This window comes from Hemiscyllium ocellatum, chromosome 46 (genome assembly GCF_020745735.1).
Source record: "Hemiscyllium ocellatum isolate sHemOce1 chromosome 46, sHemOce1.pat.X.cur, whole genome shotgun sequence".
Taxonomy (NCBI): Eukaryota; Metazoa; Chordata; class Chondrichthyes; order Orectolobiformes; family Hemiscylliidae; genus Hemiscyllium; species Hemiscyllium ocellatum.
The window spans coordinates 3,209,483-3,237,012 of record NC_083446.1 but is presented as its reverse complement, the minus strand read 5'-3'; the positions used below and the strand labels follow the sequence as shown (position 1 = coordinate 3,237,012).

Genomic DNA, 27,530 nt, shown 5'->3' with positions numbered 1-27,530 from the left:
ACTGACCATTTTCAGTACCTTGGCAGTGTTCTGTCGACCAAAGTAGCTATCAAAGAAGAGATCCAGCACCGCCTTCGGCCACCTGAGATAAAAGATCTTCGAGAACAACAACTTCAGATCCGACACCAAGCTCATGATATACAAAACTGTGGTGATTGCTGCCCTCCTTTATGGTTCTGAGACATGGACTGATCACAGCAGACACCTCAAGGCACTGGAGCAGTACCACCAATACTGCTTGCACAAGATCCTGCCAATCCACTGGGAAGAAAGATGCACCAACACCAGGTCCCTCGCATCAAGGCACTGACCCCTCATAATTGGCTGGGCACAATGTCCACATGACCAATATGAGACTCTCCAAGCAGGTGCTCTACTCCCAGCTCCGAAACGGCAGGTGAGCCCCAAGTGGACAGAGGAAAGCTTCAAAGTTACCCTCAAGGCTTCACTGATGAAGTGCAGCATTCTCACAGACATCTGGGAATAACTGACCCAAGACCATCCAAAGTGGAACATCCATCTCAGAAGGCATCAAGTATCTCGAGACTTGCCATCAGGAAAAAAAATGGAAACCATGCGAAAACAGCAAAAGAAGTGCACTGCCAGATCCACACCCACCCACCCCTTCCTGTGACCACCACTTACCCCTAGTATAAAGGAGTCAGCAGTAGCTGCACCTGTCTGCACAGCCACCTGCAGACTCACCCTGAGTGCGGAAGAGAATCATCCTCGTCTGTGAGGGACTGCTGATGGTGATGCATTGCAAAGCAGCCAACTGAGCTAATGAGTAAAACACAGAAAGAATCACCTCTAAGCTTTAAAAATAGAGTTTAATAACAGTTACTTAATTTCTGATGATTATTCCTTCTTAGTTTGATTTATTATTGTCACATGCCTAGGTATAGTGAAAGGTTTGTTTTGCGTGCAGTACAGACAGATCATTCTATACAAAGTGCATAGGATAACAGAACGCAGCCTTGCGGCACACCGGTGTTCAGGATTATGATGGAGGAGGTGTTGTCGCCTATTCTTACTGATTGCAGTCTCTAGGTCAAAAAGTCGAGGATCCAGTTACAGAAGGGGGAGCTGACACCTCGGTCTCAGATTTGTTTGAAATTATGGTGTTGAAGGTGGAACTATAGTCAATAAGCAGATGCCTACGCTGCAAGTCTGGAAAACTGACCCAATAATTCAAATGCTTCTTCATTTTGTTTTGAGACATAAACACTGCAGATGCTGGAATCCAAAGGGATAGGCAGGAGACTGGAAGAATACAGCAAGCCGGTTTCGGCAGCCGATTAAAAATAATCTAAATAGCAATGAATCTAACTTAGTAAAGACTTCAACACTGGTAACATGTGAACTTTCTTCTTCTGCCTACACCTCACCTTCTTCAGCAGGCTCCTCAGGAATTGCTGTTTTTGTAACTGCATCATCAGCAGAAACTGCAGCAGTCAAAAATGTTTCTTTTTCTAATCCTTAGTTTGAGAAGTGTGTATCATTAGTTTAAACAAAATTGCAAATATGAAGCAATTCTGGATTGTTTCCAGCTTTACGATATTTCTTTTGGGTGCTTGAAGCAACACAACATTGAAGTTTCCACCAAATTCCAAGCATGTAATTTATCTTATGGAAAAGCATCTTACATTATACTATGGTTCATTGGCTCAGTGACTGAAGTTGAATTGTGTGGAAGAAAAAAAATCATATGGCTTTTAGTCCTTAGGATACATTGAGGAATTATCCATGAGTAACAGGATCATGCTTTTCTTCCGATCAAGTTGTTGAAACCATGCAGTAAAAATCGTTGATTTCACCCAGGACTTTTGGTTTGCTTCATAGCTGACTGGCAAGTGGTTGACATGATTTAAGCACCTTGGACTTTTGAACCTGCTGATAAATAAGAAGCCATGCTTTTATCATGGTTCATGCTTTTTTGATTCTGGACAAACATGGAGAAACAAGAAGTGACACCCGATCTTTGGTTGCTTGCCACCAACTGCAGCTTTGTCCTTAGCATATTAAGTTTCATCTGGTGTGCATCTGTAGGAAAGGGCAGTTTTGCCTGTATTAAAACTACCTATGCGATTATATCCTTGAACAAGTTCCTAAACACACAAGTGTTCAGATTTGAAGTGCCAGCAGATGAACCGACACTATTAAGCGACACAAGGTTATGTCACAAATCCAACCACAAAAACCCGATATTGTTAGAGCCAAAGCCATCAACATCCATTTTCTTTAAAAAGCTACCAGCTTTCTCCACAAAATTTTCTTTGGTTAATGCTTCTGTAAAATGCCAAAGGTATCAAAATATAGGATTGTTTCAAATAGAAGACATTGCAGAGCTTGTTGACTCACCATGTTATCCCTCTATCAAAATTGAAATTGCGGGTACAAATTGCAAAGACCAAGAAAAATAAGGCAGGATGCAGACTGGAATCAAAATAAACCAGCAGTACTGTATTAGTAATTAAGGATGTTATTAAACTGGAAAAGGTGCAGAAGAAATTTACTAGGATGTTGCCTGGAATAAATGGTCTGAGTTATAGGGAGAGGTGGACAAGCTTGGACACTTTTCTTCATAGAGTAGGAGACTGAGGGGGGACCTTATTGGGGTGTATAAGATGGTTAGAGGCATGGATAGGGTGAATGCACTTGTCTTCCATTCCCCAACCCTGGGAAAAAGACTGAGAGGCCACCAGTTTAAGGTTAGACATGAAATAATAAAAAGGAACCTGAGGGGCAACCTTTTTACACAAAGTGTAGTACACATATGGAATGAGCTGCCAGTGGAAGTGGTTAAGGTGGGCACATTTACAACATTTTAAAGGCATTTGGACAAATTCATGGATAGAAAAGGATTAGAAGGATATGGGTCAAGTTCAGGGAAATGGGGTTAGTGTGTGGATAAACGTTTTGACCGACATGGACCAGTTTGGGTCAAAGGGCCTGCCTCCGTGCTCTGAGTTGATGTCTCTATAAGATCTTCAATGAATATTCATCTACAAAATTCACATTCTGATCTTTTCATTTGTTTCATGTATGATTCCCCCTGTTCAATTTTGGACTTGGTAAAAGAATTCAAAAGCTACCGAAATATCTTCCTGGGGTCAAAGTGGATGGCAGCAGAAAGATGGGTTGACACAGGTATATTTCAAAGATGGATGTTGCAAAGTATTTTCAAATAAATTGGTGGATATGTAAGGATGTTGCAAGACAGAAAACTCTGGTGTACCCTGATAGCAGATCTCCTGGTAGGAGTTGCCACAAACAGAACCAGCAAAAGTTGATAAAGGAATGATAATTGTCGACCTTTTGCAGAATTCAACTCCTCACTGTTCACCCAAAATTTCTAAATTTTCATACACCTTGTGTATAAATTGAGTCCTACCTTTCTGCCAAAAATCCAAATGCTTTCTATTTATTATAGGAAGGATGAGGCAGCTTTGGAAAAAGCTCAGAGGACATTTAGTAGGATGTTGCCTGGTATTGAGGGAAGGTCTTACGAGGAAAGGCTGAGGGACTTGAGGCCGTTTTCGTTAGAGAGAAGGGTGAGAGGTGACTTAATTGAGACATATAAGATAATCAGGGGGTTAGATAGGGTGGACAGTGAGAGTCTTGGTCCTCGGATGGCGATGGCTAGCACAAGGGGACATAGCACTAAATTAAGCAGTGATAGATATACGACAGATGTCAGGGGTAGTTTCTTTACTCAGAGTAGGAGGGGCAAGGAATGCACTGTCTGCAACAGTAGGAGACTCACCAACATTAAAGGCATTTAAATGGTCATTGGATAGGCATATGGATGAAAATGGAATAGTGTAGGTTAGATGGGCTTCAGCAACACCAAGGGCCGAAGGGCCTGTACTGCGCTGTAATCTTCTATCACCAACTGGCTGTTGAAGTCAAACTTGTATTGCATAAGCATGGAATGGCACATTATTGAAAGCATCTGTTCAGCTTCTCATGGCTGTCAAGGTTACCACCTCACTGGCATGTGCTGAGTTCCTACCTGTCCCATTACAGGACTGAGTTATTTTTCTCGAATTTTGTGCTGGTACAAGTGCGAACTTTAATTATATCTTTGTTTGTAGCCATGTGACAAAACGGCATCAAGAGGGAACGGTAGTTATACAGCCCAGATCAGATTTAAAGTCTTGAGATTGCAGATCTGATATTGTGCAGCAGTTAAAGAATTGAAGATACCAAAGGAGGACACAACTTAGGGAGATACCAAAGACTAACTATGCAAATAGAGGAAAGCCTAGTATGTGACTACAGGGAAAACAACTTTTCAAAATACGTCAATGAAAATATCAGAATTGTCCAACCTGGCATTGCTTAAACCAATGGTGATATTGAAGACAAAAACATCCCAAACAGCAGTTCCCAAAAGGAGTAGCATTCCTTGTTTACAACAAATGATGGATGGATCAAGGGGGCTTGAAAATATGACTTAGGAAAGTTTCTGGTTTCCAGCCTGAAATATCAAATAATAAGTATTGATAGCTTATTAAATAATAAGTATTTTTCCACACGAAACATGCTCAGATCATATCAGTTTCTGAAGGTGGATTGCAAAACAGCGATATTGAAGTGATTCCTGGTAGTCTAATCAGCCTTGTTCAACCATGAATATCTCTCTAAACATGTCCTTCAAAGTTAAAAATCACACAACACCAAGCTATAGTCCAACAGGTTTATTTGGAAGTACTAGCTTTTGGAGCACTGCTCCTTCAGCATGTAGCTGTCCTTCAAGGATAACATGAGAGAGAAGTGGAATAACTGGAACAACAGAGGAGAAAGACATTCCCCAAAGAAGGTAGCATATGTGATCTAATGCTAGCAATCCTGTGTGAGTGGGTTGTAGGAGCCTGGGGTGAAATCAGAACGGTGACTGTCATAACATCATTCAAGACTTAAAGTCATAGAGTCATAGAGATGTAGAGATAGCATGGAAACAGACCCAACTCATCCATGCCGACCTGATATTCCAACCCAATCTAGTCCCACCTGCCAGCACCTGGCCCATTTCCCTCCAAACCCTTCCTATTCATATACCCATCCAAATGCCTCTTAAATGTTGTCATTGTACCAGCCTCCACCACATCCTCTGGCAGCTCATTCCATACATGTATCACCCTCTACGTGAAAAAGTTGCCCCTTAGTCTCTTTTATATCTTTCCCCTCTCACCCTAAACCTATGCCCTCTAGTTCTGGACTACCCCCACCCCAGGGAAAAGATTTTGTCTATTTATCTTATCCATGCCCCTCATAATTTTGTAAACCTCTATAAGGTCACCCCTCAGCCTCCAAAGCTCCAGGGAAAACATCCCCAGCCTGTTCAGCCTCTCCCTGTAGCTCAGATCCTCTAACCCTGGCAACATCCTTGTAAATCTTTTCTGAACCTTTTCAAGTTTCACAACATCTTTCCGATAGGAAGGAGACCAGAACTGAATGCTATATTCCAACAGGGGCCTAACCAATGTCCTGTACAGCTGCAATATGACCTCCCCACTCCTGTACTCAATACCCTTACCAAGAAAGGAAAGCATACCAAACGCCTTCTTCACTATCCTATCTACCTGCGACTCCACTTTCAAGGACAGGACAGCTAACGTAACTGATGAGACAGAAGTGATTATTTTTTGGAACTGTATAGCCAGTGATGACAGGATTGTATATGGCTTTTGTTTTTAATGAATTTGATAATTTGAATTTAATACATACAAATTAATCTGTGTCTGGGAGTTATTATTTTACAAATTAAAATTAAATAATAAAAATACTTTTTGATTCCTTTCACATAGCTTTGACTGTGGGTTGTCAAGAATGGTCCTTGATCTTGCAAATTTTCAATCTGCAGAGGAGCCATTGTGTAGTGTTAGATGTAGAGATGATGGAAAAAGGTGGATGTTAATCCCTCAAGCATATGGCTCATGTACAACTCTTTCCCTTACTTCTTGGCTAATGGTTTGGCCTCAGAAACCCAACTCTTACACGTATATCATTAGTATTTTAACTGGCAGCATCTGCATAATGTTTCTCCTGCTTCTGTGCAAAGACAAGTGGTTGTTGTTAAAGCATTCAGTATAGTCAGCCTTTGTTAATACCAAGCAATGAAATCCATTCAAAAAGTCAAAAGAAAATTGCATCACACCAGATGCTGCATCTCAACAGAACTACAGATTTTTTTCAATTGGGTCATCGTATCTGCAGACTGACTGAAACAGCTTTTGTGTAAAATTACGTTTTTTCTTCAAGCAGGCAGTATGGCAAGATAGTTTGTAGCAAAATTGTAGGACTGGTTTACATCCACAATTCCTGTTCTTCAAGTTGAATTCAGGTGGCTGGTTGGCTGGTCTGTGATGCAGAGTGATACCAAGTGTGTGTGTGTGTGTGTGTTTTCAATTTCTGCACTGGCTGAAGATGCCATGGAAGATTTACCTTCTCAATCCTTCCTCTTGCCTGAGGCACGGTGAGTCTCACCTTAAACTACAATCAGCTGATTTTAATCTAATGAGAGAGAGCAGTCTTATGGTCTGATAAGACTGCAGCAACTTTACCTTTACTTTTATAGTGTCTAGCATAGAATGAGCAAACATTTTACGAAGTGAAAATGCAGGAAAACAGGCCATGTCAATTTTCATTCAATTTTCAGCCTGTTGTTAGGAAAGCTATTCTCATCGATCATCATCGATGTGTTTATCTCGTCTCCAGCAAACTAGCAGCAGAGCTACTGATAAGGCATTTTACACAGCTGCTGTTTAGATAATAATCACAATTAAAGAAATCAAATGCTTAAATAATGGTGACAATCATCAACTGAAGAAAATGGAAGAAAGCATCTCTCACATTATTTAGTGTTGTAAAGGCAAACAAAAGCAGATCAAAAGCAGGAATCACATCAACTGGCTTTACAAAAATGACAGCAGTGAAATTTCTGCAGTCACCAATTTCATCAAGAGACTGGACAACGTTAAAAGTTGTAAAATACTTATTTAAGCTGTCTCAAGGCATTAGTTTTGCTATTTTATGCTCCTTTAATGTTACAGATCCATTTCCAAAGCTATAAGTGACCGAAGCCTTTCCCAAAACTAGACTTTGCCAAGTGACATTGCTAGTTTGAGAGCTCAACCACTGAGCCACAGCCAAGGTGGCAGATAGAATAGAACACAATAAAATAAAATAAGGTTTATTGTCACAGGTACTCAAGTTACAAAACAACAGGATTACAGTGAAAATTGTACAATGTCACCAACACATGGCGCCATCTTAGGTACAAAGGACCGATGTATAAATCATAGGTGCAAATATATAGAGAAAATAAAAAAAGAAGTTACACTACATTACAAATATACACAGTATAAGTTAGGAAAATAAGAAAGAGAGCCAAAACGATAGACAGTACAGTCTTTCTCTAAGGGCTTCCATGGGGTCTGATTGGGCTCCACCAGACCCCAACAATTAACCACCTTTGGTCTGGGGCCCGCCAGCCATCATCCCTGCCCTGCTCAGTGCAGCTGGCCATCTCCACTCTGCTCTGTTGACTGGCCCCGCTTCACTCTGGTCCACTGGTCATCCCACTCTGCTCCAGACCCAATGACCATCCCCATTCTGCTTCACTCTGCTGATCAACCCAGCTTCACTCTGGCCCCACTGGCTGTCCCACTCTGCTCCAGGCCTGCTGGCTGTCCCCGCTTCACTCCAGGCCCACTGACCATCCCCGCTCTGCTCCAGGCCTGCTGGCTGTCCCCGCTTCACTCCAGGCTCACTGACCATCCCTGATCTGCTCCAGGCCTGCTGGCTGTCCCCGCTTCACTCCAGGCCCGCTGCCATCCCCGCTCTGCTCCACGCCTGCTGGATTAGTGGTGCTGGAAAAGCACAGCAGTTCAGGCAGCATCTAAGGAGCAGTAAAATCAACATTTCGGGCATAAGCCCTGCTGGCTGACTTGCTCTGGTCCAGGCTTGCTGACCATCCCCACTTCATTCCAGGCCTGTTGCCGTCCCCACTCTGCTCCAGGTCTGATGGCTGTTCCCACTCTTCTACAGGCCTGATGGCCGTCCCCACTCTGCTCCTGGCCAAGTGACCACCCCTGCTCTGCTTCAGGTCTGCGGGCCATCCCCACTTCACTCCAGGTCCACTGGCCATTCCCCCTCAGCTGGAGGCCCGCTGGCCATTCCAGCTCTACTCCAGGTTAATTGTCGATCCCTACTATGCTCCAGGCTCGTTGGCCGCTCCACACTGTTTTGGGCTGCTGGCAGCTCCCCCACTCCGCTGACCACATTCCATGCTCCATTCCAGGTCACTGGCTGCTCCCACCCTGCTTTGGGCAGCTGGCTGTCCCTGCTGGGTTCTGGGGCACTGACCACCATCTCCACTCCATTCTGGGCCACTGACCACTGTCCCTGTTCCATTCCAGGCTGCTGACAACTATCCCACACCGTTCTGGTCTGCTGGCTGCCCCCACTCCGTTCCAGGCCACTGACTGCTGTCCCTGCTCTGGGCTGCTGGCTGCACCCATTTCAGGCCACTGGCTGTCCCTGCTCTGTTCCAGGCTCTGGTTGACCCTGCTGCATTCTGGACCATTGACCGCTCTCCACATTCCACTTTAGGCTGCTGGCCGCACCCCGCTTCAGGCTGCTGGCTGTCCCCACACTGTTCTGGGCCACTGACCATTATCCCTGCTCCATTCCAGGCTGCTGACTGCAGTCCCCACTCCATTTCTAGCTGCTGGCAGAAGAGGAAAAAAAACAGAAGAGGAAAAAAAACACGAGATTTAAAAGAGAAAAAGAAGGGAAAGGTTTGAGCAGACGAGCTCCAACTGCAACATCCCATTTCACTGCCATCTTGAACTCCAAGCACATGAGCCATTGGCAACAGCTATCAATACATCCTGTAATACCTGCACTTCGAGGAGAGTGCCAGTAACACCAAACATCACTAAGATTCTTACAGGCTCCTCTCTGAAAAGTTCCTACATTCTGTCCTAGTTTAGAGATTTTCTGTTCCTAACGCATGGTACTTTCGAACTGGCTACTGGGACAGTATTGGTCACAGCCCAGATAAACATAGTTTCAGGAGAGAAGTGCTGACCCTAGCTTCTAGATTTCTATCTCACAACAACCCAACTGGGAGTAAGACCCATTATTTGTCTGACTGCATTCACAATGACTGTTCTATCAACCTGAGTCACACTGTATCCTTTTAGAACAAAGAGAACGAAGATCAGTACAGAACAGGAACAGGCCCTTCAGCTCACCAAGCCTACACCGACATATGATGCCTTTTTAAAATTAAAAATCTTTCGCATTCACAGTCTTTATTCCTTTTATTCCCTGCCAATTCATGTATCAGTCAAGATGCCTCTTCAACATTGCTATTGTATCTGCTTCCACCATCTCCTCTGGCAGCGCATCCCAGGCACTTACCACCATCGGTGTAAAAAAAAACTGCCTCTCATATCTCATTTAAACATTCTCCCTTTTACATTAAACCTATGTTTTCTAGGAATTGACATTTCTACCCTAGGGAAAAAAAATTCCATTCTATCTATCCTTCTCATACTTTTGTAAACAACATCGGTCACCCTTCAGCCCCTGATGTTCAAGTGAAAACAAACCTGAGTTTGTCCAATCTCTCCTCATAGCTAATACCCTCCAAACCAGCAAAATTCTGGCAAAGCTTTTCTGTACCCTCTCCAAAGTTTCCACACATCCTTCTGATAGTCTGGCGACCAGAACCGTTCAGAATATTCCAAATCCAGCCCAATTAAAGTTCTGTACAACTGTAACATGACTTGCCAATTTTTAAACTCCATGCCCCAACCGATGAAGGCAAGCATGACACATACCTTCTTATCATCTTACCCACTTGTGTCGTCGCTTTCAGGGAACTGTGGACCTGTATCCCTCTATATGTTGATGCTCCTAAGAGTTCTGTCATTTACTGTATACTCCTCTCCCGTATTAAAGTCAAGAGGTGTACAGCATGAAAACAGGCCCTTCGGCCCAAATCGCCCATGCCGTCCATTTTTTACAATCAAATTAGTCCCATTTTCCAGTATTTGGTCCATATCCCTCCATACCTGTTCCATCCATGAATCTGTCTAAATGTGACTTAAATGACAAAATTGTACTCGCTTCCATCACTACCTTTGGCAGCCTGTTCCAGACACTCACCACCTTCTGTGTGAAAAATTGCCCTTTAGGACACTTTTGTATCTCTCCCCTCTCACTTTAAACCTATCCCCTTCTAATTTTGGACTCCCCTTTGGACTATGAGAAAAACTGTGCATTCTACATTATCTATGCCTCTCATGATTTCATATACCTCTATAAACTCACCCCTTTCTCCTACGCTCCAGGGGAAAAATGTCCCAGCATATCCAACCTCTCCTTATAACAAAAACCTTCCTGTTCAGGTAGCATACCAGTGAGCTTTTTTCTGCACTCTTTCTAGTTTAATAATATCCTTTCTATAATAGGGCAACCAGAACTGCATCAGATTAAATTCCATCTGCCAATTCTCTACCCAAGTCTCCAGCTTAAATAGTCCATAATAAAATATCATACACTCCATTCAAAATAATCCTTTCTACTACAATGCTCCAAATAGCCTCTTGCACATAACAGCATATCTGAAATAGGGCAAACATTTCAAGCATTATCATGTAAATATCCTGGCGTCAATATCCCAAACCTTTAATACTTGAAAGTCAAGCATTAAAATTGGAAGAAAAAAGAATTGCATTAATATTGCATCTTACACAATATGAGCATTGTAGTTTAGGAAAATATAATCATTAACCTAATGTAGGAAATGTGGCAGCCAACTTGCATACAGCACTATCCCAACAACACAATCTGATTATTGTAGAAGAGTCATTGGATTCAGCACATTTGTTTCTCTCCCTCTGCAAACGCAGCCAGACCTGCTCACATTCTCCAGCAGTTTCTGTTTTCATCTGCCTTGATTGAGGGATGAAGGTTGGCCAAGACACCAAGGTGAACTCTTCTTTGAAATAATGATTGTGAAATTTCTTATCTCCACCTGCAAGGGAAGATAGGGCCTCTGCTAATTGTCCCGTATACAAAAACAGCAGTGATGCACTCCCTCAGTACAGCATAAAAGTGACAAAGTGTCAGCCAAGATTTTAGTGTTTTTTTTAACTGTAAAGTAAGAATTCTATCACTGAATAGCAAGTGATACTACTTATAACTATAGCCTTTTACTGATAGAAATGTGACAACTCAAATGAAAAATTACCAAATACTGAAGCCTTTTTTATTTCACAAATTTAACAAAGATCAAGTTCAAGGTCCGAAACTAATTTCCAAGTGAGCAAAACAGACAGGAACCAATGAAGCTTTTCATCATGCTGGTACAAACCCTGCAGCACCCCCTTAACCTCCAACCACTACCTTCCACAACTCTTCAAACAGAACTCTCTAACTCACTTCCAAGGTTTCATCACACTGAATGTGCCAAAAGTAGTAAAAAGTGATATTTAAAAAATCAGGCTGCTATAACCAGACTATAAAATGTAACAGGGATATTACAACTAAAGGTTCTTTACAAAGCTGTTTCCTGAAGGAATTCTGCAGTACCTTAGTTTCCTATTTCTCCAGAACCCTCTGTATTTTAAATGTTGGACAGATTTCTTTGCATCAGAACAAAAGAAAGCCAATGCATATATACATAGGTTTACAGTTCAATGAAGCACCTGGCTTTGTTTCAGGTCAATATGTAAGTAAAGTTCATGTAGATCTAGTCATGCAGAAACTTCAAGGTTAATTTGAGATGTTGGGGTTAGTCCTCAGCTCACCTGTGACCTCAGATTTTGAAGTGTTATGTTTATCACGGGGAGCAGTGCTGCCTTCAAAGGTGCCAGAGCTGACACCCTTTTACACAGAAGTGAACCACTCAGTAATTGTGGTGTTGTCTTGTTTACTTTGCAGCCAAAACTGCCAAAATCAGGGCCACTGTGAATGCGGAACACCAGAGATCTTACTCATGAGAAAAGTATGTAATAAAGATGATTTTCTATTCGGAGCCCAATAATATGGTGGGTTTGTAAGAGTGGCAATACTACACTGTACGTCAGAAGTGGAAATATGAACCTTTATAAGGAGGGTTGGGTGCAATAAGTTAAACTTTTCATTTTGTGTTCTTCACAAGCTCTGTTCCACTGAGAAACAAGGGAAAATTCATCAGTTATGTTGGGTTCAGTTTTTACATGACTACTTTCTCTATTTCAAACAATTACTCCACTGTCAACATTAATGGACTTTTCCATAAAAGACAGTCAGTGGTGAACAGGAAACGCACTCGCTCTTAAATGTGTTCCCAGTGTGCAGTCTCATTTTCCCACAACCATTTGTAGATAAACCTGATTTTTCAATAAAGGAAAATTTCACCCTGACAGTAAATGCCATAGAGGGGAGAGAAAACAAATAACATTATTCTGTATATATTACACTAAAAGTTGATTTGAAAAAAAAAGTACTTTAATTTCTCAAGTGCTTTTCACAACCTAAGAATGCTCCAAATATTTTATGCTGAACTAGGTACTTGAACTGTACAAACTGGCAATGCAGGAAACACAGCATCCAATTTATTCATGGCAAATTCCTGCTACAAGAGTGTGAAACCAAGCAATATTTCTGTATCAGAATGGTAATTGAGGGATTAAAATTATTCATGACGCCAGGCTCACTCAGTGTGAGGCTAGAGTGAGCATCATTTTAAAGGTTTATCCAAAAACAGTGCATCACTTCCGCAGTACTAACCCTCCAGTATTGCATCACTTCCTTAGTACTGACAATGCAGCACTCCGTCAGTACTGACCCTCCAACAACGCAGCACTCCTTCAGTACTGACCCTCCAACAGTGTAGCATCCTTTCAGTACTGACCCTCTAACAATGTGGCACTCCTTCATTACTGACCCGATGACAATGCAACATTCCCTCATTTGTGAACCTCCAACAGTGCAGTACTCCTTTAGTAATGACCCTTTAAAACTGTGGTACTTCCTCATTAGTAACCCTCCAATAGTGTGGTGCTCCATCAGGACCAAGCCTCTGACAGTGCAGCAGTCCCTCTGTAATGTCCCTCCAACAGTGCAATGCTACCTTAGTAATGACTGTCTGACAGTGCAGCGCTCACTCAGCATTGACTCTTGACAATGCAACACTCACTCGACTATTGCCTCTCCAACAGTTCTGTGCTCCTTCAGTAATGACTCTCCAATAGGTAGCATCATCTCAGTACTGACCATCTAACAATGCAGTATTTCTTTGGTACTAGTTATCGAATATGCAGTGTTCACTTGGTACTGACCCTCTGACAGTGAGGCAGTCTAATACTTCCAACATTGCAGGACTCACTCATGCAATAGTAGTGGAGTATCAGCCCATATTCTTGTGTTCAAATCTTGAAGTGGGACTTTTATGTATAACTTTCAGACTGGGAGGTAAGTGCACTTCTCAATGAACCTAGGGCTTGTAAAGAGATGGTCACTAATGATAAAACCTATGGCACTACAGCTGCAGTCTGGGCCCCGGAGTCATGCTACAGCATTTTCTGTGTACTCCCAGATCCTCAAAAGGTGAATCCAAAATAACAACCAGTCCAGCATTGTTTCCCAGCTATACCAGTTGGTAAAGGTGGAATGTTTGAATCACATAGATCAGGACAAAATCAGCGGTCACGCATTTCAGCTTGGCTGGAAAATCACCGATACATCAAAATCAGGGCCAAGAAGGAAAGGAAATCAGAGTCCCTGCTGCTCAGCTGTCTCCAATGACTCCCTCCCTGCTGAGTTGACATTACGAATGTAAGAGCTCAATCTATGCTGTCAAGACTCCCTGTTTAGGTTAACGCAAAAGGAATATAAAGAACCTTGGTGCTCATGCACTCGTAAACTGAAGAAAAAAGAAAAATGAAAGCAAAAATAAATATTTTTTTCAAACCTACAGCAATAAAGCAAGTGAATAATCGAAAAGGTGTGGCTAATTTTCTTTTATTGTTTGTAGGGAAATCTTGGTTGCTTTTTTTAAAAAAGGACAAACAAGGCTACAGAAAGAACATCTGCCTTGTTAGAAAAAGGACAACCGACAGAGCAGCTCTGTGTCATTTCAACTGCTAACGTGTCCACAAGAAGTATTACAAACAACAAGAAGTGCTGGATTCTCTGGTTATACAAGTGAACACCACTATTCAATGTGCGCACTGGGGACGGGGGTGGGGGGTTCATTAAGAGTTGTCACAGCTATGAATTGCAAGTCAAGTGATTGAACAGATAAAGGCTTGCGTTTTAACTCCACAGCTATGTAATATTACACCAGGACTCCCACCTACTTTATTCTGGAGATTGCACTTCCCAGTAGCAGAAATACAAACTGCAGCTTTTTCCTTGCTTCCTGCTGAAGAATCCAGTTTGGAAGTAATCTGCAAGAAACTGGTTTGGACTGAGACAAAAAAAAGACTTATCCAGCTTTTAAAAAAGAAAAATATATCCAAGAAGCTGAAATCTTTTCAGTACCTTTTCTTGACTAGAAGTACGATCTCACTCAGAGCCTGGAATGTGTACATTGGAATGTGTGGGGGATTTGCCTGTGTAAGTGGGATAATGAGAAACTACTGATGTGTGCCTGAGACGAAACACTGAACAAACCAAAAGGAGGACCTTTGCCAGCAGCGAGCCGATGCATGCCACTCCAGCTAATTCTGGGCAATTCAGAAGCTCCATGAACTAAAAACACAGCAAAGGAGGTAAGATTCAAGACAGTCTCAATGTTCTCACTGGGATTTCAGTAAACTGCAAGTGGGTGAGGGAATGCTACATTAAATTTCCAAATGAGATTCACTTAAAAGATGGACAGAACACTAAGTTATAGATTTCACCCTCCTGAACTCAGGTTACATTGAAGGAAGCAATCCGAGATACATATGAGCCAGACTGAAATGCTGGCATTACAAGTCTGTCATAATATTAGTTGCAAGAACAATTTGAGGTGATGAGCCAAAATAATCACAATATTAAGGTATAATTAATTTCTCCAAGGTAGCATATTGATAAGAACAATGCTAAATTAGTCCTTTGACAGGATAGTAATTTTTCTTATTTCTGATCAGTTCACACTTTGAGATAGGTAACACTTTTAGACTTGCTTTTTTCAGTAGGTTTTAAAGTTGAAATTGGAAATAAAATAGTGTTGAGGGCTAGCATTCGTCAGAATAAAAATGAATAATAAGGTGCTTTTACACTGGTTCTTTGCTCTTGTTGTTTAATGACAGAGAGGCTTCTGTGCGTTGCTCTCCACTGTGATTTGTCAGTCAGATGTGAGTTGCACTGGCCCCCACTATTAATGTGGAGGTGCAACTGTAATTAGATTGTCAAGGGACTGGTTCGCCACGTTTATTATACAGCAACCAACAGATTTCATCAAAAAGCAGTTTCGTAATCATACATTTTTAGGATGTTACAATCGTATTGTTTCCATTAAAATTGAAGCTAATGGTTCAGTACAGTTGATAGCTGTATTTGGCGAACATCTGCAATGAAAAAGTGATCTACTGAGTAATATTTAATGAATTCCAAAATTATTGCTGAAGACACTTGAAATATGCTGCAATAAAATTTTTGTACAGTTAGTTCTGAATCATATCTTTAGACAAGTAAATATTCAATAGTCCTTCTTTTCAACATAAATAAAATGTTTCAATTTTTCATTTTAAACAAAATAACGTCTTTCCAAATACAATGCTGTCAAACTAGGAAAATCTCTTCATATTTTTCAGAAGTGTATGATTTTTCTGAATTTTCAGTTTTGCTGAAACAGAACATATTCTGAGGTAAAGACAGGTATGGGAGTTCCTGCATAAGGTTTACATGTTCTGGATGCTGCAAGCTTGAAAGCGAAGCCATCGAATCACTTTGCAGCACAGTCAAGGTTTAGAATGGCCAATATTTTGTGCTGTAGAACGGTGACATAAAGGCTAATTGTAAATATAACCCTCCTTTGCTTGATTAGTGAGCTCAAAAAAAAGCTAAGAAATGTAATCGGGTGGGGCAGTATACTGGAGCTCCAGTGTGCTATGTAAATAGAACACTTGAAGCTTTTCAGAACAATATACTGGGTTACACTCTTTATCTTATTCATAATATCTTTACCCGGAGGCAAAAAAAAGGTTCCAAATCATAATTGCACTTTCTAAACAGTAAATGGCTCTGATATTTTTGCTGTACTTCAGCACTGGAAAAATTCTCAATTTAATTAAAAATGTATTGATTTTACATTATTGTCTCAATGCACAGAAATTGGAGGGTTTTCAATGGGGGAGCGAGTTCGCGATTGAACTTTTTTTTAAACAAATAATTAATTTATTTAAGTCATTTTTAAAAAAATAATTACCAAATAAATGAAAACAGAAGATATCCTGGAGCACACATTTTATATAAAGTTACAGCAATGTCATTGTACAGGATCCTAAAGTCAGCATGAAACTTGCTGGAACTTTAAATAAAATGTTCCACAGAATTCTAGAACCCAGATTTGTAAAGATACCGCATACAAGTGAACTTTCAAACTCAAAGTCATTTTAGTAGAAAGTTACAAGTTGTCTCGGGGAAGGGAGAAAAGATCAGAGGGAAAATCATCCCAGAATTGTCCAGTTATACTTCCTAGCAACTGGTTCAAAGATATTTTAGCAGAAGTCTGAGAAGAAATCAACCGTTAAGCTGCTCAACCTGGGAAAAGTTGGTTTAAGGAAGCTAAGTGAATTAAGAGTGTGAAATGGAATGACAAATGAAAGAATAATTTTCTGTCAAAAAAAGGGTTAAAGTGAAATTCTGCTAATTAGTATCAAAGATGATTTTACATCTGAAGTATTGCGTGAAATCATTTTAAATGCTGTAATTTTATTTGTATGATTAGATACGCAATACTCCATTATCCAGTCTAAACTGTTTCAAAAATTTTTAAACATTTGCAATAGTTTTAAATCTTCACTATAGTTAATGTTCTTTGAAGCTTTTACTGATTGACATTTTGGGAGCCAAGGAAAGGTCTTACTGCATTTTCCATCATAATATTTAATTGACTGTGGCACCGAAATCCCTTTTCTACTTTAAGACCCGAAGGGTGAAACATTAGCTGGGTGTTCAAACTAAATGTCACATTCTCCTGATAAAGGTTACACAGATCTGAATTTTGTCAGTAAGGTTTTTTTCAGGCAATAATTTTGGCATTATTTAGGGTTCTGGCAGTCTTTGGCCTGCCTGTATAATTTTCAATATAATAGTTTATCTAATTGAAATACACTATGGTTTTGATGGGATTCCATCAAGCCATTGCAAATGAAGTTCAATATTTCAAAACCAGTAGATTATGGCTGGAATTTTTAACAACAACCACTTTTATTTAAATATCTTTAATATAATGAAACTTCCCAAGATGCTCTACAGGAACATTTTAAAATTAAGTTTGACTCAGAGCCACATGGGGAGATATTAGAATCAATGATCAAACATTTGGTCATATAGGTGGGTTTTCAGGATCACCTTAAAGAAGGAAGGTGAGGTATAAGGTCACTAATAGCAGAACAATTAATTGGGAAAGCATAAGAGGTCAGTAGTACAGGAGCACAGATATCTCAGAGATGTAAGTTGTAGATTTTAGAGGTATGGCTGAAATCATAAAGGCATTTGAAAATAGAGATGAGAATCTTAAAATAAAGATATTGCTTGACTGGGAGCCAGAGAAAGTTAGCAAGCAAACTGATGGCAGGGGTGTGGCACTTGATGAGAGTTAACAGTCAGCAAATTTTTGAATGACCTCAGGTTTAAAGAGGTTATATGCGAGAGACCAGGCAGGAATGAGTTGGGAGTCAAGTCGAACGGTAACAAAGGCTGGGTAAGGATTTTAGCAGGGGTTGACCTCATTCAGGGGTAAAGTCAGGGCAATGCTAGAGAGATGGAAATGAACAGTATTAATGATGGCAGAGACATGAGATTGAAGGTACATCTTGAAATCAATTATGACACTAAGATTGCAAACAGACTAACTTGAACCCAGACTGTTGGCAGGGTAAAGGGTTGAGTTGGTCACTAAGGAACAGAATTTGTAGCTGGAATCAAAAACAACGAGAAAATGTCTGCTCATTCAGTGTTGAATGTTGGAGAAGCATCAAGTTAAACAAATTCTTAGTTAAATTTATCAGGATAAAACACAGAGGTGGCCTAGTGGCATTATCGCTGGACTGTTAATCTAGAAACCCAGGTAATGTTCTGGGGGCCTAGGTTCAAATCCCACCATGGTAAGTGGTGGAATTTGAATCAATAAAAATCTGGAATTAAGAGTCTAATAATGACAATGAATTTTTTTTTGTTAAAAGCTCATCTAGTTCAGTAATATCCTTTAGGGAGGGAAATTTACCTGGTCTGTCCTACATGTGACTCCAGAACCACAGTAATTTGGTTAAGCTCAGTGGTTGGTACTGCTGCCTCACAGCACCAGGGACCCAGGTTCAATTCCAGCCTTAGGTGACTGTCTGTATGGAGTTTGCACATTTTCCCAGTGTCTGCGTGGGTTTCCTCCGGGTGCTCCGGTTTCCTCCCACAGTCCAAAGATGTGCGGGCCAGGTGAATTTGCCATGCTAAATTGCCCGTAGGTGCATTAGTTAGAGGGAAATGGGTCTGGGTGGATTACTCTTCGGAGGGTCGGTGTGGACTTGTTGGGCTGAAGGGCCTGTTTCCACACTGTAGGGAATCTAATCTAATCAAACACAGCAATGTACTGATAACTGCCCTTGAGCAATTAGAGATGGCCAATAAATGCTGGTCAGCCAGTGATGCTTTCATCACATGGATAAGTAAAAAGCAATTTACAGTTTTGCTATTAATCTATTAATCTGATCCCTACAAGTGAACTCCCATTTCCATCTCAAACTGTTCTTCACAGCAAATTGATTACTTCTTGAAATGCAGCACATAATTGTGATGCTTGCACACTTTGCAGCCAATTTGAACACAGCACAATCCCAGAAACAACAAGTTGAGTAACCAGTTAATCTGTTCCATTGTTGTCAATTGCACAATGAATATTATCCAGAGGGTCTTCAAAAAAATTTCCTGCTCTTCTTTCACACCCATTTAAGCAAATAGATAGGGGTCTTGTCTACTTTCTCATCTGTTAGAGATTTGACCCACAGTACATACACAAACTTAAGTGAGACATGAATCTACAATTTTCAGGGTGAGACTACAACCACCAGAAGTAAGCTACCATGAGAAGGGGAAAGACTGAGAAAGAGGGAAATTGCAAATTTAGTTGCTGACTAGCTTCATAGCTATCAGCAAATGTACTTTAGATACACACACATTTTCATTTGTGGAAATTTTTCCCATTAGTTAAATATCCTGTTGCAGAGTGTTTAGATTGATCTTCATATTGTGGAAGATGATAAATTACATCACTCAAAATCATTGTGTTCGGTCAGCCCTGAAGTGTTTTGTATGACATTTTATAATTTTGAGTTACAAGATAACATGAGTAGATATCTGTATTAAAGAATGCACATTTGGATGGAACTTTACATGGCTTAAACATTACCTGTATCTTTTGGTGGATACTACCTTGTAATCCACTCCTACTTATCCAATGTCCACTTCATTCTTACAGACTGCAGCATCAAATCACCAGTTACAATTTTAAATAAACACAACTGTAGATACGCCATTATCAAGGCTTGAGGGGCTTCAGACACTGTCATAACTTCAGTTGGACTTTAAAAGGGAATGGGAGTTCCCCAGTCATGCTGACCAGTAAGTTTGCCAGAAAAGAAACAGTCAGCTGTTGGAGTTCAACAGCCACCTTAATCGTCAAAACAATTAGAAAATTACAAATGGTTTAAACTTCTGACAGATTTTTTTGCCTTCCAATAAAATTTCCCAAAACCTACTAACCCAATAGCATACTGCTGTAAAGTTGTCCAACATGTTCATCTGATATTCCTCCCTTTTCTAATTTAGCAAAAATGTCATTATTAGGCCAAAGCCTGCACTGAAATAATGAGGAGAATGATTTCAACAAGACATAAAGCATTTACGCATTGACATAATTTCAGTACCACTAGAGTTAATGATCAAATTACACATGAGTAAAATCTGCTTTTTATTAATGTAAACATAGAGAATGCAAAGGAAGATTCAAGAAGTCCAAGGAATGTCACTCGGTTTGTACTATTTCAGTTCTTATGGTTTGGGGGAGGAGGAACGTTTTATTTTACAATATTTAACTTAGCCACAAACTGTGTTATTTATGTGACAGAAAATGCACCATTAAATTATAAAAGAAACCCCATTCACAGAGTACCAGTATGACTAAGTGAGAACATATGCACTTTTGTTTGACTAAGTTAGCAGGCAGCCAGTCTAGCAGTGCCTACCACAACAAAAACCTGATACTCTGAAACAACTGAAATAACAACTTACAATGGCAGGGGTCCAGATCTGATGAGAGTCAATCATGTAGCCCTCTCAGCACTTGCATATTATTCAGTTTGTTGGGATTCTCTCTGTTCCTGAGCCTGCACCACCCACACCAACAGCCACCACTCCCAACCTTTCCGATGCACATCCCTAACATTAGAAGTTACAAACGAAAAGCAGTGACACGGAGAACAGATAAATTTTGCGGCGTGTGCTGTTCCCAAATGTGTCTCAGGAAATATAAGTTGCAAATTATCCATCTTGACGCATGTTTGCAAGGATTGAAGATGAGAAACAGCATATGCTTTTTGTTTTAAGTAGCACCGTATCGTCGAACACATGAGGAAAAAAGAAGTTATTCGGAAGAAGTATCAAAATCCCTCACAGTGAAATAAAGTTAGCTGGCACTTTAGTCTCAAGAACACACCATTCAGTATTATATCAAACAGTGATATAGTTCTGGATGAAAGGAGTTTCGGGAAGACCGGGTTTTTGTTCATATAGTTATTAAGAAAACGAAAAGCCTAAAACTCTTCAGTTTTCTCAAAAATCGCCTCCCCAGCTGAAATGAAGAAAGCTCGGGTCTAGTCTGTGAATATTGGCTGTCGAAACAATCTTATTGGAGAAAAATCAAGGTTGGGCACAGAAGTTACAATGAAAAGCAAGAAATAATTCTCAGAGGATTTTTCTTTCATTGGAACCAATCTGTCTTGAAGAGGTATATACGTTTCCTAACTATCAGTACTGAGCATTTGATATTTGCAGATTAAACAAATTACAAACAGAACTCAATGAATCACAAGTTATAGGACACAAGGATTATATAGATCATCTAAACAGAATTATATTAATTTATAAATGCGCCCCATGAGTAAACAACCGGCTTAGCATAACTTCTCATGTTGCTGACAGGAACACCAGCAGACGTATATTGTAATGACATGATATGTCCAGAATAATATATATACTAAACAAAATGTATGAAATAAAATACCATAACTCATGCTGACACTCCAAAGTAGCATTGAGGGATGTTGCACAGTCAGGGATATTATTCTTACAGTCTGCCTTTTCTAGCACATTTTAAACACCCTGAAGAAGTTCAGGGAGTATCCCCTTTCCCTTTGTTCTAACCCAGAATTTTATTTCAATCAATGACACAAAAAGCAGAGGATCCTTCCATTTTAGGGACCCTGCACATTTAGAATGCCATTATATTTACTTACAGTGAGAAAAACAGTAATGGCACCCACAAAAAGGGGGTATTTGCATGTGAAGCTTGGGATGGTTCACAGATTTGTGGCAAATCTATGTACATAAATACAAGGTCTTCCTTTATTTGTTATCTTATTTTTATGATGGCAGGTCTCCAAGGCCGTCACTCATCAATCTAAATTAAAAAGTTAGCAAATGCAAAACACGTACAGTCCCTCACCTACTGAAGCTAGAAACATACATGTTTGCATGTCTTGTACTTAACACTTGTCAAAGCATTTCACAAATTAATTACTATTTAAATGTTTATTTTAGTTATGCTGTTGTGGCACAGCAAGAAAGATCTAAAATGTGGTTGGTCCTTGCAATATGACAACTCTGAGGGTGGGGCTTGTAACACCTATTTGATTCCCATTATTTGTTAGAAGTACTTGTTCTCCATAATGTCAGCTGCAACTCAGTAGGTAGAACTATCACCTGAATCAGTAGGCCATGGATTCAAGTCTGGAGGGCACATAATGGAAACTGATACATCACTGCAATACTGAAGGAGTTCTGCACAATTGGATGTGCTGTCTTTCAGGCGAGGCATTTAAACACGGCATCTTCTGCTTTTCCAGGTGGAAGTAAAATCTTCCCACGGCTACTGTTTAAAAATGAATAGGGGAGATATAGCTTATCCTTCAACCAAATCAAAATCAAAATATGATCATTACTCTATTGCTGCTCATGGGGTCTTGTTCTGTGGAAAAGTGGTTGCCACATTTCCGACATAACAGTGGTGATGACATTTCAAACATAACTTCATTGGCTGTAAAGCACTCTGCAACTTACTCAAGTCATGAAGGTTACTACAAGACAGGAGATCTACAGCACAGAAAAAGGCTCTTCAGCCCATTTAGCCTGCTCTGGTCAAAAACAAGCACATAACAATTCTAATCTCATTTTCTTGCAGCTGACTCACAGCCTTGTACACCTTGCCATCACAAGTGTGTATCTAAATACTTCTTAAATGTTATGAGGGTTTCTGTCCCTACTACCTTTGGATGAAATGATTTTTCCTTACATCCCGTCTTCGTCATTGATCACTCCATCAAGTTTCTTTCCAACCACCCTATCCATGCCCCACATAATTTTATATATCTCAATAATGCCCCCTCCTTCAGCTACTTCTGCTTTAAGGAAAATAATCCTAGTTTAAACAATTTCCCTTTATAACTAAAACTCTCCGCCATGGGCAGCATCCTGGTAAATCTCTTCTGCACCCTCTCCAGTGCAAATACATCTCTCCTACAGTGTAGGTTCTAGAAATGCACACAATACTCTACCTAGTACCTAAACAATGTTTTATACAGCTCCAGCATCACCACCCTGCTTTTAAACTCTACATTTCATCTAATAAAGGCAAGTATTTGATATGCCTTCTTAACTACTTTGTCTATCCACTGTATCACTACCTTAAGGGACCGGTGACATACACTCCAAGGTCCTTCTGAACTCGGTGCTTCCCAGGATCCTCCTAATTGTCTTGTATTCTCTTGCCTTGCTTGTCCTGTCCAAGTCTTTAATTCTTTTGCAAACATATGTCCTTGTTTGTTTAAATCATCTTATTTATGAAGACTTGGATGTAAAGATGATTTTGATGCAGAAAAAACAATTAAAACTTTAAATACAAATGAAATTGGTTGAATTGAGATTAAAAGTAATTGAGTTTCCTAACATGACTGTCAGAACTGTCAGCATCTGGTCACATGATAATAAATAATTATAAATTATATCAGGAAAACTTACTTTAACATCATTGAGAAGCTAGATATGCTTAATACTATTCGACACAATTGATAAGTCAAACACCTTAACTGAAACAGAGATAAAAGTAACAAGGTAAATCACATTACAAGCTGAATTTTACTGGAAGTAGACTAGAATCTATTCTGGTGAAGTTCATGGAGAGTTTCTCTCTTTGAGGCCGAGAAAGATTCCTCACACTATTCTCCCTAACTCACTGCGGTAGCTATGCACCACACCTCAACGGTACTCCAATTATCATATCATCGTATTTGCCACAACCAGATTGGATGTTTTCTATGGTGTATCTATAAAAATTGGTAAGAGTCCTGTGGACATGCCAAATTTCCTTAGCCTCCTGAGGAAGCAGAAATGTTCTTGTGCTTTCTTGACTGTCGCATTGACATGGATGAACCAGGACAGGTTGCTCGTATCATAACTCCCAGGAACTTGACGCTCTCAACCATCTCCACCTCAAAATTATTGATACAGATTGGGTCGTGCCCTCCACTCTGCTTCTTGATGTCAATGGCCGGCTCCTTCGTTTTGTTGACGTTGATGGAGAGATTATTGTCTTTACACCATGCTGCTAAACACTTAATTTCTTTCAAGTATTGTCTTGTTGCTATTTGAGATTCAACCTACAGTGGTGATGTTGTCAGCAAACTTATAAATGGAGTTGGGGTGGAATTTGACAACACAGTCGTGAGTGGATAAGGAGTATAGTAGGGGGCTTAGTACACAGCCTTGCAGCACACCAGTGTTGAGGATTATCGTGGAGGAGATGTTATCACCTATTCTTACTAATTGTGGTCTATAGGTCAGGAAGTCAAGGACCCAGTTACAGAGGGGGGAGCCAAGAATTAAGTCTCAGAATTTAAAGATAAATTTATTTGGAATTATGGTGTTGAAGGTAAAACTGTAGTCAGTAAGTAAGAGCTTGACATAGATATCCTTGTTATCCAGATGTTCTATGGATGTGTGTAGGGTCAGGGAGATGGTGTCTGCTGTGGGCCTGTTGCAGTAGGTGAATTGCAAAGGATCAAGGCAATTTCGTAGGCTGGAGTCCACGTGAGCCATAACACAGGAGAGATAATAATTGGCCTCTAATTGAACATTTGATTTAAGCTGAACCTGAGTAAAGTCTGTTTAAAACAAATCATCCTCTCTTAAGCATTAATTGAAACAAACATCTCTATACAGCAGTACTCAGGAACGAAAATTGAGTTACAAACAAAAAATAAGGGCACACAACCTGCACTGAAAAGAGGAAAATGAAAGGGTGAAATGAAAAACTGGAAATAGGTTGATTCTTGACATATGAACAAAACCTAGGAGCCCAGAGCAACATGAAAAGCAAATCAATTAATTAAAGTATATTTTAAATCGCTTACTAAATTTAGAGGAAAAAAGTGCTGTTTTCAACAAGAAGCCTGCCAGAACCAACTTGGTATTTAAGAGCCAGCTGCTGAGCGGAGAGACTTGAGAACACTGTGAGCTGCCAATTAGAGGTGCTGGCCACCTCTGATTTCCATCAAGTAAATGTAGGAATCAGTCACAGACTTCTTAATGAGCCAATCCAAACATCAGTGAGTACTTAATTAGAACAGGGTCGGGATCAAGCACAATACGATCACCCACAAAAGTTGGGATGTGGTTAGATCCTGAACATACATGCGATTTTGCGAAAGGAAATTTAAAAGGTTTTCAATAAGAGAAAGAAGGAAAGATTGAACAGACACATATTTGGGTGGTGGTGGTGGAGTGATCCTTGATTTCAGATTTGGTTTTTTTCTCACAATTTCCAATTTTCTGACTGTGAGAGTACTTTGTGGAAACCCTCCACACAACCTGCAAGAATGCCTCCAATCTCGAAGTGTTTGACATTCAATACAGCTTTTTGCTCCCATGCCTATATTTCCATTCTAGGTCTAACTGCAATGTTCAGTTAAGCCCAGCACAAGCTGGAAAGAACAGCACTTAATTTTCCATTTAGACAGTTAACAGCTTCAGTATTCTATATTGAATTTAACAATTTCAAACCACAAGAACTGAGCTCCATTTTGATTATCTTCACTCCCTTCTTCATCCATACCCAGTGTCTTGTTTGCCTGGATTTGCTGTCACTACATCTGACCTATTTTCTGTCATTAACACCTACTCTTCATCCATATCTCTTTCCTGCTTCCATTAGCACTGCTATTGCCTTTCGCTCTGGGGCATTTTTATCATCTGCTCCATGTCCTCCTCCTTCCCATATTTTCTTCAACGTAATTCCTAATAACTTCCAATCCCTTTAGTTCCCAAGAAGAGTCATATTGGACTCAAAATTAACTTGTCGTCTTTACACCATGCTGCTCAGCATTCAATCTCTTTCTTGGATTGTTTTGTTGTTATTTAAGATTCAACTTACAATGGTGGTGTTGTCACCAAACTTGTAAATAGAGTTGAGGTGGAATTTAGCAACACAGTCATGAATTTATAAGGAGTATATTGGGGGCTAAGTATGCAACCTTGCAGCACACCGGTGTTGAGGATTATCATGGACGAGGTGCTATTACCTATTCTTACTAATTGTGGTCGATGGGTCAGGAAGTCAAGGATCCAGTTACACAGCCTTGCAGCACACTGGTGCTGAGGATTATCGTGGAGGTGGTACTATCAGACTGCTGAGTTTCTTTGGAATTTTCTCTTTCTATTTCAGATCTCTAACATTTGCAGTACTTTTTCTTTATCCATTTTTCTATCATGGTCCTTGATCAGATTATAACACAAAGCTATAACCCAAAGATATATAATAAATCATAACTCACCCCTCTCTCCTGTGATGGTAGGCTGGAGTGCTCTTGAGCAAAGCAAAATTGTTTTTATTTAAAAGTGTCAGGTGCCTGCTATGATTGTTATATCTGCTAGAAACTAAATACATGCAATTTTCAGATAAAGTCTCTCAGAGCTGAAGAGGCTATCAGTGATCTAGGCTCTAACCTGAAGAGCAGGACTAAGGTAAAATACTGAGAAGCTGCTGGTGCCAGTGAAAACATGTCCAAGAACACTTAACACTTTCTGGAGTAAAGGGGAAATATTACTCAAGGGAAGAAATACAATATCTCCATTGGGACCACTGGTGTGATTCAACCGCCAAAATGGAAGCAAGTTAATTAACCACATAAGTATAAAGCTTTCAAAACTGCGAATGGGTTATGCATAATAGCATGTAATAATATAATTGCTAAACTTGGAGGATTTTTGTTTCTTGTTTCTGTATAATTTTTCAAAATTTTATTATGGCAAAACTGAAAAAATAACCAGATGACATCACTAAGACAGCTGCTGGCCAGTAAAAATGGAAACATAAAACACCATGCCAGTTACGATTTGAAGCAAGGCTCTTACTCAGTCAGTGATTTGCAAAAATGTCACCATAACAAGAACAATTGATAGGATGATCAAAGAGAGCATGTGTGACAGTCTCGAGGCATAAATTCAACAATAACAATTTTCGTATAAAGTAATAAAACATCCCAAGGCACTCCACTGGCCTGTTATTAAATTAAGTGACATGGAGTCACAGGTGGCCAAAGGCTTAGTCAATAGAAATAATCTTTAGGGACCATCTTAAGGGAAGAAAGAGAGGTAGAATGGAATATAGGTTTGAGGGGGAAATTACAGAACTTCGGGCCCATTATAGCTGAAGGCATGGCCGCTAATGGTAGAGCAGTGGAAATCAGGGGATACTCAAGAAGCTCAAATAGGAGGAACACAGACATCTTGGAGGGCTAAGATGGCAGTTACAAAATACTTATTCAAAGTTTATGGCATTTTCTTGTTGCCTGTTATTATTTCCAATCTCACTCTCCAAGTGGCATTCTCATTGTCTGGGTAAAGACCTTCCTTGTGAATTCCTTAAAAAAACACCAACTGAAGACTTGAGGAGCCAAGTTGCCTGCTTCTGTTTCTAAGTCATTTGTTTGTATGTTTCTGCCCTGCTAAGTCTAAATTTGTCCAAAAAGTGAGTTCTTAAATCCTCA

The 27,530-nt window shown here is 40.1% G+C and overlaps 2 protein-coding genes across 9 annotated transcripts in view; one reads left to right on the top strand and one right to left on the bottom strand.

The window, feature by feature from the left end:
• Positions 1-27,530, bottom strand: part of LOC132836097 (macro domain-containing protein CT2219-like) — a 944,897-nt gene that overhangs the window by 805,081 nt on the left and 112,286 nt on the right. The window lies entirely within an intron of this gene.
• Positions 1-27,530, top strand: part of LOC132836096 (leucine-rich repeat transmembrane protein FLRT1-like) — a 141,149-nt gene that overhangs the window by 88,566 nt on the left and 25,053 nt on the right. For 4 of the 5 annotated variants that reach the window (XR_009647330.1, XM_060855359.1, XM_060855357.1 and 1 more), the window contains exon 1: positions 14,384-14,780. The exons of the other annotated variant lie outside the window; for it this stretch is intronic. The gene's annotated coding sequence lies outside the window, so the exon portion shown is untranslated. Of the gene's footprint in view, positions 1-14,383; positions 14,781-27,530 lie in introns of those variants that run through there. 5 annotated transcript variants of the gene reach the window in all.